Genomic DNA, 17159 nt, shown 5'->3' with positions numbered 1-17159 from the left:
TCTATGTGCAGACCGAAGGGTCTTATGTGTATGTGTATGTTTGCGATTATGTGCAATGTGTTATATGTATGCTATGTGATATATAGACCGGACCAGAGGGTCCAACGACTCATGAGGCCAGAAGGTTCTCGATCATACCGGACTGGAGGTTCCAACAAGCTAGACCGGACTAGAGGGTCCAACGAGCTACGGGACCGGAGGGTCCCGCTGAGACACATTGATCGGAGGGTCATACCGAGTTATAGCCTCGAGTGGCTTATTTGCTGTATGTGGTATTTTGGGGAACTCACTAAGCATTTATGCTTACCGTGTTGTGTGTTATGTGTTTCCGGTACTAGTGAGGATCGCGGGAAGGCGCCGATGTGATCTGTACACACTGAGAGAGTATTGAGTAAATTGAGATTCTGGGAGATTTTGTATTTGAGATACTATTTGATACATTGGGTTTTGAGAATATTTTATGAAATATGTTATGTTGAAAAATGAAAAATTGTTTTAAAAATTCACGTTGTTACAAGTTGGTATCAGAGCCTTGGTTTGAGGGATTCGGATGCACCGTCGGGCGTATCTGAACTTAAACTGAGGATTTGAGAGAAATTTTCATAAAATAAACAATTTTTCCGATAAGAGATTTTGTGACAAGCAGAACGGAGCAGTGTGCACGATCAACCAGTGCCAGAACGGTGATTTTCCAAAACACCCTTACATTATGTGATATTATGTGATATGTTATGCATGCTAGAGTAGGATAGGTATTCATATCTAGGACTAGAGTGGCCTGATTTGTGATGCCTTAGCCTAGGTAGATCTGTCGAAAAAACCCGAAACCCGTTCTACCCACCCGACCCGTTCCGAATTCGGGTAGAATGGGCCGGGTAGAACGGTAACGTGTATGAACATTCGGGTAATAGGTTAACCCAATAATTATATAGGTCGGGTTTTAGGTATGAATATTTATTTTTGGGTATACCCGAATTCGTTTTTTTTTTAAATATCAAATATGCAATGCAGTCATGTACGCACACTTCAAATAATACAAAACCCTTCATTTCCTTCTTATGAAAGACATCTCGACAGTCGACACAAACTTGCAAAGGGATTACGACGTTGAAACTAAAGTCCTGAACTGTCATCACAATTCTCAGTTTCTCACTATCACATAAAATAGAATTAAAAAGTACATTACATATTATAATGATTTGTATTGTTATTATATATGTACTTGTTAACTGTATGGAGTATTTTCCTACCCGATTCTTTATTAAACCAACCAACATGAAAAAATAAAAAATAAAAATTATCAATAAGTGTCATTTAAGAAATTTTCGGGTATACCCGATAATTACCCGACCCGACCTCATACCCAAATACCCGAAACCCGAAAACCCGAATTACAATATAGGTTGGGTATCGGGTATTATTTTCTTAGGGAAATACCCGTTCTACCCGACCTATTCTACCCGAAACCCGAAAAATTTACCTGTTCGACACCCCTAAGCCTAGGGGATTACTGCTACTTTGAGATTCTTCAAGAGTGAGTAGGTAGCAGCGAGGAGCTTATGAGTGGTCTACTAGAGAGTAGCTTGCGCTTAGAAAGATATAGAGTACTTGCGATCTGGGATCCAAGGAGGAGGAATTGGGGTGAATACTGAAGCGGTGTTGAAGGTAGTATATGGATCGTACTGTTGGAGACACTGGGTCAGTGAACAATCTAAGTAAGAATCCTTCGGGTACCAAGGAACAAGTAGGGTTGAGTATCGAGTGCGAGTATACTCGAGTGAGTCTCTGATATCTCTTGTGTTGTGTTTTGGAGACATCATGGTTGGGACACGCCACACTCCAGGGGGCAGTGACGTTAGCGACGAGGAGATTCTTCGGATGATACATGACGAGATGGTCACAACAATCTGGGAGGCCATTCAGGAGATGTTTGGGTCTATCAAGACCACACTGATTGATACGTTTGATGCGAGGTACACTGTTGTTACCGAGGTGGTTGCTGCTGCAGCCACAGCAGCTGTTGTTGCCGCAAGGCCACAGGGGGGTGACTCGTTGCTGTACTGAGAGTTCAGCAACACGAAGCCACCAGGGTTTGATGGGAATCAGGATCCGATAGCCGCGATGAGGTGGATTTCAGACATTGAGGGATGCTTCTACACACGTTCTTGTGCGGAGCATCTGAGGGTTCGGTTTGCTTTTAATGAGCTTCGCTTGGGAGCGAATGATTGGTGGAAATTTGTGACGGCTAATTTCACTTCTGCAGAGATTACAATGGTGACCTGGGAGGTTCACCACCATGTTTCGAGATGAGTATGTTCCCCCGGTGGAGAGGGAACGGTTGGCACAAGAGTTCTTGTCTCTCAAGCAGGGGACGGAGTTCGCGACTGTGATTACACTAATGTTTCTTGAGAGGGTGTTGTTTTGCCCTGAACACATGTCTACTGAGCAGGCACGCATGAGTCGATATCTGAGCATTCTGAGGAGGGACATTCGTGAGTTCGTGGTGAACTCAACATACCGAACATTTGCTGAACTCAAAATACCAGTTTAGACTCAGCCGACAGCCAAGTGGGCAAAGCCCGCTGATTCGAGATTTGGGGTCAGAAGGGCCGCACTTGTGGAAAGTTCGGAAAGAGCCATGAGCGAGTGTGCAGAGCAAGGGAGTGCTACAAGTGTGGCAAGGAGGGGCATTTTGCGAGGGATTGCCCCAAGGGGTTTGTAGTTTGCTTTCACTGCAACCAGACCGGCCATCGGAAGGCTGAGTGCCCGTAATTACTTCAGGGATCAACACAGGGATTTGCACTTGCTGCTAGAGCTACCAAGGTCCAGCCAGCGAAGGCCGAGGCACCGAAGGCTCACGGGAGAGCCTTCCAATTGACAGCGGAGGAGGTCTGCGCAGCACCCGATATCGTGGCTCGTATGTATTCTTTTATTTATTTTTGCTGAGTTTGAGATATTGTGCTTATATTGTGGTATTCTTAGGTACTTTTCGTGTGCTTTTTGTACTTGATTTGGTGTTATTTGACTCGGGTGCGAGTCGGTCTTTCGTATCTTTAGCATTTAGTCAGCACATCAGTATTCGACGAGAGGCGTTGAGTCGACCTCTGTGAGTTTCTATAGCCGACGAGCGAGCGGTGTGTGCCATGAATGTGATTCGAGGATGTGTAATCAAAATTTTTGGTGTTGAGTTTCTGATAGATTTGGTACCGATTGTGATGGGGGCTGTCTGTGTCATTATGGGCATGGATTAGATGAGCCGATTTGGAGTTGTTATCGATTGCGAGCGTCAGTTAGTGACCATTCGAGACCCTAGTGGGGGAGTACTTACGGTGTATTGAGAGGGTACCCGATTTGGGTCAGCATTTTTCTTGGCTGCCAGGGCGAGACAGAGTCTATAGCAGGGCTGCGGAGGGTTTGTAGCCTACGTGATGGATACACAAATTGCCACCGAGAGGTCGAGTTCAGTTGATGAGGTCCTGATAATGCGTGAGTTCCCGGATGATTTCCCCAAAGAGTTGTCGTGTGTGCCTCCGGAGAGGCAGGTGGAGTTTCACATTGATTTGGTTCCGGGAGCAGCGCCTATTGCCAAGGCAACCTATTGCCTTGCGCCACCAGAGATGCATGAGTTATCCTCGCAACTTCAGGAGTTGCTGGGGAAGGGATTCATTCGACCGAGTAGCTCACCATGGGGAGCACCAATCCTTTTTGTCAAGAAAAAGGACGAAACACACCGGATGTGTATTGATTACCGGGAGTTGAACAAGTTAACGGTCAAGAACCGTTACTCACTACCGAGGATCGATGATTTGTTCGATCAGTTGCAGGGAGCATCTTGGTTTTCCAAGATAGACTTATGGTCAGGATATCATCAAATGAGGGTGTATGATAAGGATATCCCGAAGATGGCATTTAGGACTCATTATGGGCATTACGAGTTCGTGGTGATGCCTTTTGGGCTCACCAATGCACCAACAGTGTTCATGGATCTCGTGAACAGAGTATGCAAGTTGATGTTGGATCAGTCGATGATAATGTTCATTGACAACATTCTAGTGTATTCGAAGTCCAAAGAGCAGCATGAAGAGCATCTAGGAGAGATCCTCATAGTATTGAGATTAGAGAGGCTTTATGCCAAATTCTCCAAGTGTGATTTCTGTGTATGAAACGTCAAGTTCTTAGGGCACCTCATTAACCAGAATGGGATATTGGTCGATCCGGCCAGGATTGAGGCTATTATGCGTTGGGAGGTGCCGAGATCCCCCATCGAGATTAGGAGTTTTCTGGGATTGGCCGGCTACTATCGGAGATTTATCAGGGATTTCTCCAAGATTGTTGTTCCCTTCACCAGATTGACCCGGAAGAGTGTGAATTTTACTTGGGGACCAGAGCAGCAGACCTCATTTGAGACACTTCGCCAGAAGTTATGCAAAACCCCGGTGTTAGCTCTTCCAGAGGGAATGGAGGATTTTGTGGTGTATTGTGATGCGTCCATATCAGGGTTGGGTATGGTTCTTATGCAGAGAGGGCATGTGATAGCATACGCATTGAGGCAACTGAAGCCTCATGAGACGAGGTACTCCACCCACGATTTGGAGTTGGGGGCAGTGGTGTTCTCCCTCAAGATATGGCAACATTACTTGTATGGGGTTCGATGTACCATATACACGGACCACATGAGTTTGAAGTATCTGATGGATCAGCCCAACCTGAATATGCACCAGAGGAGATGGTTAGATGTGGTTAAGGATTATGATTGTGAGATCCTGTACCACCCGAGCAAGGCTAAAAGGCCAGATCTATGGATTAGAGGAACATATCTGAGCTCAGAAGGTCGAATGAGTAAAGCCATGGGGGAAACTCGTCGAGTCCATGAGAGAACTCGACGAGTCAGATTGGGTTGCCTCGTGATTCGTGACCAGTGGTAACCCATCGACTTTGGAGGTTATCTTGACGAGTTGAGTGAGGTCTTAAAAGGATTTAGGGTATACACATGAACTCCCCAAGTCAACGAGTGCACTCGGCGAGTTTGGTCAAATTTGACCATTGACTGGGGTTGACTTCCGAGGACCTTAGGGTTTTGGTCAACCGATTTAAGAGAGGCCATGGAGGGGTAGAATGGTTTTCTACCCATCCTTTAGAGATGAGAACATAAAGAGAGTATTAATTTGAGGTGTTATCATTTGATAGGCGGAGGCTAGATCGAGGATATCAGGCACGAGAGTGACTAGACATCTTACGAGGTGAGTCTTCTCACTATACATTACCTAGAGTGGTATCTATGTGTAGACCGGAGGGTCTTATATGTATGTGTATGTTTGCGATTATGTGCAATGTGTTATATGTATGTTATGTGATATATAGACCGGACAAGAGTTTAACATCCATAAATTTTACACCAAATTTAAACTTTTTTCAATCATAAATAAAATCAAACAACTTTTGTTTTACAAAACTATTTTCAAATCAATATCCATCAGAGTGTCCCAAAATCATAACATAAGGATGAGGAGCGGTACAGTCATGCCTTCGCCTTGCCATGATCTCCTGAAGTACCTGAAACAATAAACTGAAAACTGTAAGCCCGATGGCTTAGTGAGCTACACCCAAGATACCAATACCACAATGACAATACCATATTAGTAATAATCAATCAATCAACATGCATACTGGGCCATTAGCCTGACTGGACCGCCCTACCGGGCCTACAGTCTGTATGGATCTATCACGAGCCTTCGGTATGACTGGTCCACCATGTGGGCCTACAGTCGCCACGGACCGCTTATAGGGTATGTTGGCCTTTAGCACAAAGCAGGACCGCCTCAACCCAACCAACAAGAAAATAACCGCGTGCGCATAACTATCCTATACTGGCATATACAAACATCAAACACATCTATCTCACTGATCATCAATCATAGAATTCTCTCGTAACTAGAGCACCGACCTAGCAAGGTCACTAACATACCAATCCCTACGGAGCATAAGAGCATAACATACTGTCTACCCTGATTCCGATCTAACAGATCATAACCACACATAACATACCATAACAATAACAACTAAAGGGTCGGCCTTGGTGCCGTAGACCCTATCGATATAGTGAGGATAACTCACCTCGCAGATGTCGACTTGAAAGGTAAACTCCAACTCTCGGATCACTTGACACAAGCTCCACCACCTATTATCATAGTACAACATACTCATAAGTCCTTAACCTTATAAGGTACTCCATAACCCACTAGTCAACCCCTGGTCAAAGTCAAAGTCCTCAGTCAAGGTCAACAGTCCATGTTGACCTTAACTCGATGAGTACCCTCGGCTACTCGCCGAGTACCCTCGGCTACTCGCTAAGTTCCTTAGATTTTCAATCAAACTTCAAGGTCACCCGTCAAGTTTCCTCCTTGCAACTCGACGAATACACACACATACATATCTTGGAGAAAATGCAATCCGACTCGCCGAGTTGTTCTTCAACTCGTCGAGTTTATGGCAATCTTCATCGAACTCAACGAGTTGTTCATCCAACTCGTCGAGTCCTCAGCGATCTTCATGTGACTAGCCGAGTCAACCTTGTGACTCGTCAAGTCCATTCAGTCCTTTTTCAATACAGACTTCTTTTGAGCCATGCAGCGGCTCTAAATCACAGATCCAAGCTTCTAGGGCATGCTTATCAGGTAAAGTTGCAAACTTTACGTGTATGCATGGCTATAAAGGCTCTAAATGCATATTTTAAGTTCTTAATGGAGCTTCATGCTCAAAAGGGACCTCAACCATGACCAAAACTGTAACTTTATGCTTCTAGAATCCAAGGAGTGTCCAGATCTGAAGTTACAACCTCAGATCTAGCCCATAGCTCATCTTACTAACTTAATATTCCCCAAAAACCCTAAACTCAACCAATAGAAGAGATCTATAAGGAAAAATGGCGATTTAGGTACCTCTAGAAGATGATAACTGAGATAAGTGTTGATTCCCACACTCTACTTGCTCCAATCTCCTTCTCCTCTAAGCCTTCTCCCTCCAAGGATCCTCTTTTCAAGTTTCAAACACACAATGGGCACACACACACACGTATTAGGGTTCTCAAGGACTCTCTAGAACTGTAAAGAGGCCCAAGGGAGGCTAAGTTTCCTTTAAATAAGGTGCAAAACCCCGGGATTTAGGGTTTCATCTGCCAGCTCCTACTCATCGAGTCCCAATATGGACTCGTCGAGTTGGTCACTTAACATGCGATCTCACCCCGCTGCTACTCGACAAGTAGGGCAACCAACTCGTCGAGTAGGGCTTAACCCAAGAAATCTCATTTAAAACAATACCTAAGAATTGGGGTGTTGCACAGAAGGTCCAACGACCCATGAGGCCATAAGGTCCTCGATCAAACCGGACTGGAGGGTCCAATGTGCTAGACCGGACTAGAGGGTCCAACGAGCTACAGGATCGGAGGGTCCCGCTGAGACACATTGACCGGAGGGTCATACCGAGTTATAGCCTCAAGTGGCTTATGTGTTGTATGTGGTATTTTGGGGAACTCACTAAGCATTTATGCTTACCGTGTTGTGTGTTATGTGTTTCAGGTACTAACGAGGATTGCGCGAAGGCGCCGACATGATCTGTACACACTGAGAGAGTATTGAGTATATTTAGATTCTGGGAGATGATGTATTTGAGATGCTATTTGATACATTGGGTTTTGAGAATATTTTATGAAATATGTTATGTTGAAAAATGAAAAATTGTTTTAAAAATTCACGTTGTTACATTTATCTTAATTAGTTGTTAATTTTCAGTGAATAATCCGTTGAAAGTGTAATAGAATTAGGAAGAAGGAAAAAGCGGGGATGTTCGGGACCCCACTTTCCTTGCACATCGGGGGTAATTAATATAGTCTTTTACACGTACTACCCTTTCATATATACCAAGTAGTTTCATTCTAGCACATTGTTTTCTTCTTCAAATACTCTCCACTTTGAAGGTACATAATGAAGAACATGGAATGTGGATGTGGAGCTGAGGCTATAATAAGAACATCTCGTACTAACAATAACCCAGGAAGGCCCTTTTATGCATGATCGAAAAAGGTAATTTACCATTTATTCAAATTCTGATGTTAACCCTACTTTTTAAGATGTATTAATTTAAGCAAATAGTTGTAATCAGGATGCTCGTTCAAGTTTCATAGCTTGGGTTGATGAAATGCAGTGCAACAATGAATGTGGGATCATAAATGGGTTGTTTAAGTCGAACAAAAAGCTTCAATATGAGGTCTTTAAGTTGAAGGTTTACCTAATATGTAGTTGGGTATTTTTTTTTTCTGTTTAATCATGTACAAGTTGTAATGAAGGTCAATTTGACCACTTGTTATGTAATTTGTAATGCACTTTGATGTGTTTTGAAACTTATAATGTACTTTATTTCGTTTAATCTGTTATGTAACTTGCAATGTGCTTTATTTTATTTAAGTTGTTATCTTTTAGTTTTGATGTGGTTTGTATGCACGAAATATGAACAAGCAAATTAAACAAAGTCAGTTACAACATAACCAAGTTAAAACATAACAACTTGTCCAATTCCAAACTTAATTACCTACTACAACCCAATTCCAAACTTAACACTTAAATCCAACCAAACACAACCAAGTTAAAAGATAACAACTTAAACGAAATAAGATCCTAATAGTTAAGCTCCAATGGGTTTGCACTGGTATCTCCTTTTCCCATATTTTCCCTTCACCCTCTTAGCAAGTTTCATCTTTATGATTCTCTCTGATTTATTTATTTTACATCTCCTTCAAGAAGCAACACCTTCTACTCCTTGACCCTTTTTCCCTTCATGCACTAATTTTGCACCCTTGACCCTTTTGCCCTTCGTTGACACCTCTTGCTCCTTCACCTTTTTCATTGAAACCTCCTACTCCTTCACCTTTTTCATTAACTCTTGTTCTCCTTTTTAACATTTAGTTTAGGCCTCTTACCAACTTTAGGTTTTTGCACTTGAGAACATGTAACCTTGTTATACCCCACATTTTCACACACACTGCATGATTTTTTTCCCTGCCTTAGACACAGTGTGCCTTGGTAGCTTCTCTGATGCATCTCTTCCTCTGTTAACCTTAGGTCTACCTGGCATTCTTCTCTTCATATTTGGAAGAGGTGGTATGAATTCAGTAGGTGGCTACATATTGCTACCATTCATCCCCTAAATTAGATACTTATAGGTGTTCTTGTAGACTGCTCCATAGAACATTGTATCAACATAACCACGAACATCTCTATTGATAAATGATATAGTTGAAATTGAATGCACACATCCATACCCATTAAGCTGCCACACTCTACAAGTGCAAGTCTTCTTGTCCAGGTCAACAACATAGGACTCAACCATGTTTCTTGTTTTAAATTGGTTTAGACCACTGGTAAAACCTGCCAATACCTAATGTAGACATAACATAAGTAATTACATACAATTATGAGTTTAAATATTAGAAAGTACCTTTGAGATTTTTATAATTGATTCAGTAGGAGTGTAATTGCTGGGTAAGGCTTGTAATCAGGGCATGGACTACCTTTAATCTTTAAACTGTATATTCTGTCCATAACATACAATCTAATCTCCTCTAACATGGTGATGATTGGCTTTTTCCTAGCATCCCTTATCACACTGTTGAAGCTCTCAAATAAGCCATTCTCCACTGCATCACACATCTTTCCCTCTTGAAAAAAAATGCTCTACTCCATGGTTTGGGGTTTATTTCCATAAGACAAGCAAAGGCTGCAGGGTTAAGCACTTCAATCTCCTTCATGGCAGCATTGAATAAAGGCTCAGCGGATTCCTTTCTTGCCTTCCAAAACATGGTTTCATAATGCACACCACTGAATCTTTTCCTAAAGTTGGCAACAATCTGCCTTGCACACTGCCTATGTTCATCAGTAGACAGTATTTCCTTCACAACCTCTCACAACCTTGTGAAACAATGATAACATGTTATATAAAATGAGACTAGAATTTATTAAATTAGGAATAAAATAACTTACCTTATACTGATCTGAGATTAATGTTATACCAAAATCATTATCCAGTCTAAGGTCATCTGTAAGGTTTTCCAAAAACCATTTCCAATTTTCTTTGTTCTCTACACAGACAACTGCCAATGCAATTGGAAATATGTGATTATTGGCATCTTTTCCTACAACACATATTAGCTCTCCATTACATATGCCCTTTAAGAAACATCCATTTAAATTTATAACCCTTCTGCAACTCCCTTTCCACCCTTGCTTAAGCCCATCAAAACACAAGTAAAGTTTGCTAAAATAATTCTTACCATCCGGCATAGATTGACGTCAATTTTGACTGTTGATCCTGGATTTGATCTTCTAATCTCCTCACCATATGACCACAACTTTGCATAGTGCTCCACTAGTGTTCCTTCAATTTGTTCAATTGCATACTTCTTTGCTCTTCTACACTATCCTATACTCACATCTATACCAAATTTCTCTTTAACCTCATCCCTAAGTAGCCTCACACTAACCTTTTATTTCTGTAAGAACTGTGTTGTGTAATGGGTACCTATCCATAAATAATTCACAATTGAACCTAACTTGAAGTTTCTTGCACAATTATGCTCATTTATGAGACTCTTTATCTGGAAAGACTTTTCCTCACTCATCCAAGAAGCCCACATCCTAAACTTGCACTGCCCAAAACAACATTTCACTAATAGTCTCTTACTATCATTTTTTTGTAACATAACTAATAACCATTTGCTACATCATATTTTTCAGTTGGTTAGGACTCACAAATCTCATACCTAATATAGGTTTTTGCTTTTTCCAATGAACTTTCTCATTGTAAATAGCCTGGTCAATAGAAATTACCTTATCTTCTTGTGGTGGATCATATGTATCTTCATAAGGTGGACTGTGGGGGGTGACTTGCTCCATTAGGCACAACTTACTTAGAAACTCATCATCCTTTGTCTTGTTCATAGGAATGTACTCATCAGGTTCACTGTCCACTTCCATGTGAATGTCATCATCTTGCTCACCTTGCAAATCTCCGTTTGGACCTCGGATATCATCCATACCACCATTTAAATCTTGCATGCCGATTCCATCATCCATATCCATACGACTGTGAACTTCTTCATGATCTTCATTTGCACCAGATAATTGGTCTAAAGAACTGCCAACTTCTGCTTGCTCTTCAAGAATCCATTGATGTACATTAACACCAAGATGGTCCATATATACATCGATTACACAATCATAAGCATACCCTACTTCGATTAGTTCCATGTAATCCAAGTCATTTGCGATTAACCTTAATCCATCAGGTTAAACGATATCGGGCATGCAATAGTACACATTCACACATATCTCACATGCGAATGTTTCAAGGAACTCGACAAATTCCTTCTTGTCCATTCCAACAAAATCACCATCATCAAACCTTTGCTCTGCTCCATCTGCGTATGTAATAGAGGGATACCTGGTAAAAATTCCAGCAAAATGTAGATCAATCTTTATGAAAACGGTCATAGCAACAACAAAGTTCCCCTTTTTGAGTGACTAACACTTGAAGAAAATGATAGTACCGAAGAACAGATCAACAATAAATTTTGATGCGGGGAAGTTAAAGAAGAAAGTTTTAGAAAGGGACAATTTAGGTGTTTAAACGTACAGAATCTCTCATTAACTCCTACGCACATGTGATAATAACATGGATTAAATATAATTATAGACTTAGATATTTAATCCAACACATGACAACGGGTGGTGTGCATGAACATGACCAAGATGCCACCAAGCCACACAGTCTTTTGTAAGACGTACCATCGGAGGCCTTATGATACCTATGAACAGAATACCAATATTAAAGTTAGGATGGCGGCTACTTCTTCTTCATTTATTATTATTATTATTTTCTTTTATTATTATTATTATTATTATTATTATTATTATTATTTTGGAACGCCACTAATATTTCAAAACCAAATTATATAAAGAAGCTTAAACTGTAACATATCCAAAAATTCTTATCCTTTTTGTTTATTAATCGGTTTACTAACATTACTTACTAAACTTATGAATCTAAATTAACTTACGGTTAGCATCTAGGTTTATGAATCGTAATAAATTTTTACAATTTTCTTTTACAAGAAAAGACTTATAACTTTTTAGACAATTAAACAATAAAACAAAGTATATATACAAAATTAACAAAGGAAACGGATTACCCATATCTTATAGACGCACATCTCATATTCCAAAAAATTTATAATTCATCATATACGGTATATGCATCTATGCAAAAAAATGTCAAAATCTTGAATTGTAGTATGCACTGCACAGGTAATTGAGGCTGTAGATTTGACTTATTTACTCCCTATGTTTAATCTCATTTTTCAGTACAAATAATTAGATTAGTCAAAGGAGATACCAATTTGGTTTTGTTTATCATTAGAAAAAGAAAAAGCTTAATGCATATTAAACTCTAATCCAATTTATTGAATATGTTTTGAAGTGGCATGATTGTGCTTGACAATAAATAAAAGATGACAAAAAAGTCAGTACAGATCTTGATAATGACAAGCCAGTAATAATTTATTACTAAAGGAAAAGTACAAGATATCTTGCACAAAGCACAGCATAATAGTGCATACATTTCATGAGCAAGAAGAAACTGCATCTACAAACAATTGGATGTTCTTGTCCGACGAACCACCGTCTGCCACCGCCTCACGAGCCGCCCTTTTCAACTCCGCCCCGTTCTTTCTGAACTCCTCCGATCTAGGCCCAGACAAAACCTCCTCCATGCATCGTGCCACATCTTCCCCATCAAAAAACGCTTCTGGATTCTTATTTAGTTTCACTCCGATGCCCCAAACATCTGTAACAAGCTTAGCATTCGTCGGCTGATCAGTCCACTGCGGACAAACAATCATTGGCACACCGGCGGTGACACTTTCAATCATTGAGTTCCACCCACCGTGACTTAAGAAACACCCAACTGATGGATGTGATAACACAGCAGTTTGTGGACTCCATCTCACGATCAAACCCTGTTCTTTAATCTCCTCCAAGATATCAAATTGATGAGTTTCTTGATTTTCCGGCAGCTTTACCACCCAGAGAAACGGTCGTTTCGAAATTTTCAGACCAGTTGCTATGTTTTCTATATTACTCTTGGATGAAAAGACTAGTGTTCCGAAAGAGATATAAACAACTGACGCCGGATGCTGTTTGTCTAACCACTCCAAACAGTTACTCTCGGTTGTGGATTTAAACTTATTTAAACCCTTAAGATCGCCGTCAATGGCGTCTTCCTTCCCAAAAAGGGTCGCCGGAACAATCGGTCCTACGGGCCAAAATGGAAGGCCGGCGTCATTAACCGACGTTATCACATCTTTCTCCAGCTCCATGAAGGAATTTCCCAACACCCATTTATACTTGTGCAAATTATAAAAGAGCTCCTTCAATATTCCATCGAACGTAAACATGGTATTCGACGGAAGAACAAACGACGGTAGATCCTCCGCGCGTAGCGATGGAAGCCCAGGCAAATTAACGACCATCTCAAGGTTGTTTTCAGTTGGGAATTCGTTAAGACGATTGTAAAAACAGTTAAATACATGAAAGACTGTGCACGCTTGGATCCAAACCATGGCGCAGGGCAACTCAAACTCAGCGGCGACGTCAGCCACCCAAGGGAGGAAAGGGGTGTTGATAAGACATGCGAATTTACGACCGGAGGCTCGGATTAGGGCTGAGAGGCTTCCGGGTCCAAACTTACCCATCGAAATCATGAAGGTATCTATATTGCCGTTCAGTCGATCGTGATCTTCAGGTAGGCCGTCGGAAAAGTACTCAAGGTGGACGCCGCCGATGGTGGAGGATCGGTTTTTTAGGGCGAGGTCATTGGTAGTAAGAGTGACATGAAGGCCTTTGGAAGCAAGAAGTTTTCCCAACCTTAGCATGGGATTTATGTGACCTTGAGCGTGAGCTGTAACAAGCAACACACTTGTTTGTTGATTTTCTGAGGAAATTGAAGACATTGGTACTCAGTTTGTGTGTTTGTGAACAGAAGAAGAAGATGGGAAGAAAAATGACGAAATCCTGCTACTAATGGGATTTTGTTTCGGCACGTTATCTACTATGATTACAAATGAGCTAATTAAGTGGGTCGTGTGTGTGTGTTTTTTTTTTAAATTATATTTTTTTACATCGCTTTTCACCACGTAGCATTTAGTTTTTCGTAGGGTCGTGTTCGTTTTTAAAAAAAAAAATTGATTTAACAACTATGGCACGTGTTATGCAACATCGTATCGTACTCTCTTAAGTGTTTGCTTTTCGAAAACAAAATGAATGATTCTATAGATGATCTTCCAACCCTTCGTAGTAGAAGAGATAGATCAACGAGATAGATCAACCGGCTGTAACATGGAATAAAAATGTTGTTTGTCTTTTAACATTTGTAGACTGCTGTAATAAATTAGAGTAAGGTGTGATGATGTTTGAAACAGATGATGTACTGTTGCGCCACATAGTACACCTACAACAGTTTTGAAGTTAAAATTCTTCTGAAAAACAAGCAACTGCGAATGATCAAGTGCTGCTCAGCGTAACAATAAGTGATCAGAAGTGGTTTATATATATATATATATATATATATATATATATATATATATATAAAAAGAAAACAAACAACACTTTAGTCAAATAACTTCCCATCTTACCTTAAATTATAGTATTATTCAACGCTCATTTGTTTTAATTTTTTCAGCATGTTAATTATTTTAAAAAAAAATTATGAAAGATATTATAACCAACAATTCAAGTATATTTGAAATCCTTTGGTAAATTTCACATAAATATTTTTTGACAGAACATAATAAATGATAATTGCGGTTTAATCCCTATTGATCAAAATTTTCACAAATGATCCATATGTTTTTAAAACTTTTGATGTTTTGTCATTTTTGCTAATGTCGTCAGCCTTTAGACGTTAACTATTATTTAATTATAATATTCGAAGACATTTTCGTTATTTCACTACTATTATTTAATTATTATATTCGAAGACATTTTCGTTATTTCACTACCACAGAGACAATTTATGATGTTTTGTCTTGTTAAAAAAAAAGAAATATATTATTTAACATTCAATCTCTCTCTCTATCTCTCTCTCTCACTCTCTCTCCTAAACTTAATAGCATAGACGGCTTCAAAACCACTTCTCAATCGAGCAACCTTTATCTTCCTACTCCGTTTAAGATTTTCTGGTATTGGGACTACCATCGCCAACCTCTATTTTTTTATTCAACCCACATATCTGAAATCAAGGTAGAGAGAGAGATCTTAAGGCAAAGAGATATTGATGCGAAGAACAGGTAAGGGTAACGGTTTTGAGTTTTTCCAATTATGCCATTCATTTGGGATTTTTGTTCGTGTGCAACCCAAAAAACCAGGAAGCAAAGCCCTCACCATCATTGGAATATATATATGCTTTGCTACTAAATTTCCTGTTGAAACCCACTACTTTTGATGTCACTGTATACCTTAGGCTCGAGGATATTGACTAAGACTTGATGGGGTTACATGTTCAAAGTAGAAGCATATTTTAATTCTTAATCGCATTTTGGGAGGTATGGATCATTTCAGCTCTTCATAATCAACACAATTTCCCTAGTTTAGTGAATTCTCGTCCGGACTTGCTAAATAATTGATGGGTATTATAACGAAATCAATGTAGGAACTATTTTCCCCATCATAACACCAATGTAGAAAGTATTTGCCCTACAAACACTAGTCCAAGCATGAAGTCTGGTTCATTAGCAACCCACAAAAGATATCAACCCCTTCTTCACCCCCTCCTTTTTTATTTGCATGTTTGGGAAAAGGAACGAAGATAAAGTGGTCCAAATATTGTAAGCATGTGGTTACAACAAATTGGTTAAAAAAAAAGCAGTTGTAACATACACGTTAATAACCTTGTATAATTATTGTGTTTTGTAAGCTTGATAGCTTAAAAGTGAATATTATTATATAATATATGATTTTGAGTGTTGAGTTCTAACAAGATAGTTTTATGAGATTTGAAGTAAAACTATGTTTAGAATCATTCAGAAAATGATGGGAAGTCTTATGAGATTCCGTTCAAAAAGTCAATTATCGAAATTAACGAAGATATAACATTTAAGTTGGAAATAATGTTATAGAAAGTTGTAAATTATCTCGTTAGAAACTTTTAGGCGAAAACCTCATTGAAATCCGAGTTATAACGAAGAAGTTATGACTTATCAAAGTTTCGCGACAGAACCGGCATGACGTCGTATGACATAAAAAGTGAGTTTATGATAAACTACTTTTTCAGCTTTAGTGATCTAAATGAAAGTCATAGTATTCATTAAACCAAGAACTTTCATAAAAAGAACGTCCAAATCTGACTTCGTATGAGGAAGTTATGATTTTTCTATAATTCAGCATGGTTGTATACAACTCAAAATTCGAATTATAGATCAAGCAATTTTTAGCTGACACAACCTAAATGAGAAGCGAAGATCTCGTCAATAGTAGTTCAACGGTAAAAAGATAGACGAAAACAGACGTCAGATGAATAAGTTATGAATTTTTAACGGGCTTTTCCTGTCGCGGCCTATTAAAAGTATAATATTAAAAATGAATTCAAAATTTGCCGACAGAGTCTAAACGAAAGTTGTAGACTATAATGTCACCTACGCGTGGATATATAGAATGTCATAAACGGAGCCCGTATGCGAAAGATATGAAAATTTGAAGTTTTAGACACAAACTTTGAGGCTTATACGAAGTAGTACGGCCATCATACTTAGACTATGCCCCGCGTACTCGGAAGCAAGGACCGGAATCAGCCACATCGCCTTTCATTTACATGCAGACACGTCCGACGCCATGCATCATTCTACGCGCAACATACTGCATTTATGCTTAGCGTAGAGCCACACTAAACAGTACACCCCGCGTACTGGAATTATGCCCAATGTACGGAGAGTCTTCGGACTACTATAAATAAAAAGTGAGCCTTTCGAAATTTGTTTACAATTTTCATACTTTTTCACTCTATTTCATCCCTCAAACTCTCCTAACACCCCCGAAGCCTAAGGAACTACCCTACCACCC

General features: G+C 39.8%; 1 pseudogene; it reads right to left on the bottom strand.

The window, feature by feature from the left end:
- Positions 1-12584: 12584 nt before the first annotated feature.
- LOC145047352 (UDP-glycosyltransferase 84B1 pseudogene) lies at positions 12585-14171 on the bottom strand (annotated as a pseudogene).
- Positions 14172-17159: the final 2988 nt, after the last annotated feature.

The sequence above is a fragment of the Lactuca saligna genome, chromosome 5 (genome assembly GCF_052625555.1).
Source record: "Lactuca saligna cultivar CGN05327 chromosome 5, ASM5262555v1, whole genome shotgun sequence".
NCBI classification, from domain to species: domain Eukaryota; kingdom Viridiplantae; phylum Streptophyta; class Magnoliopsida; order Asterales; family Asteraceae; genus Lactuca; species Lactuca saligna.
The sequence above is the reverse complement of the archived record's forward strand: the minus strand, read 5'-3'. Positions and strand labels throughout refer to the sequence as shown.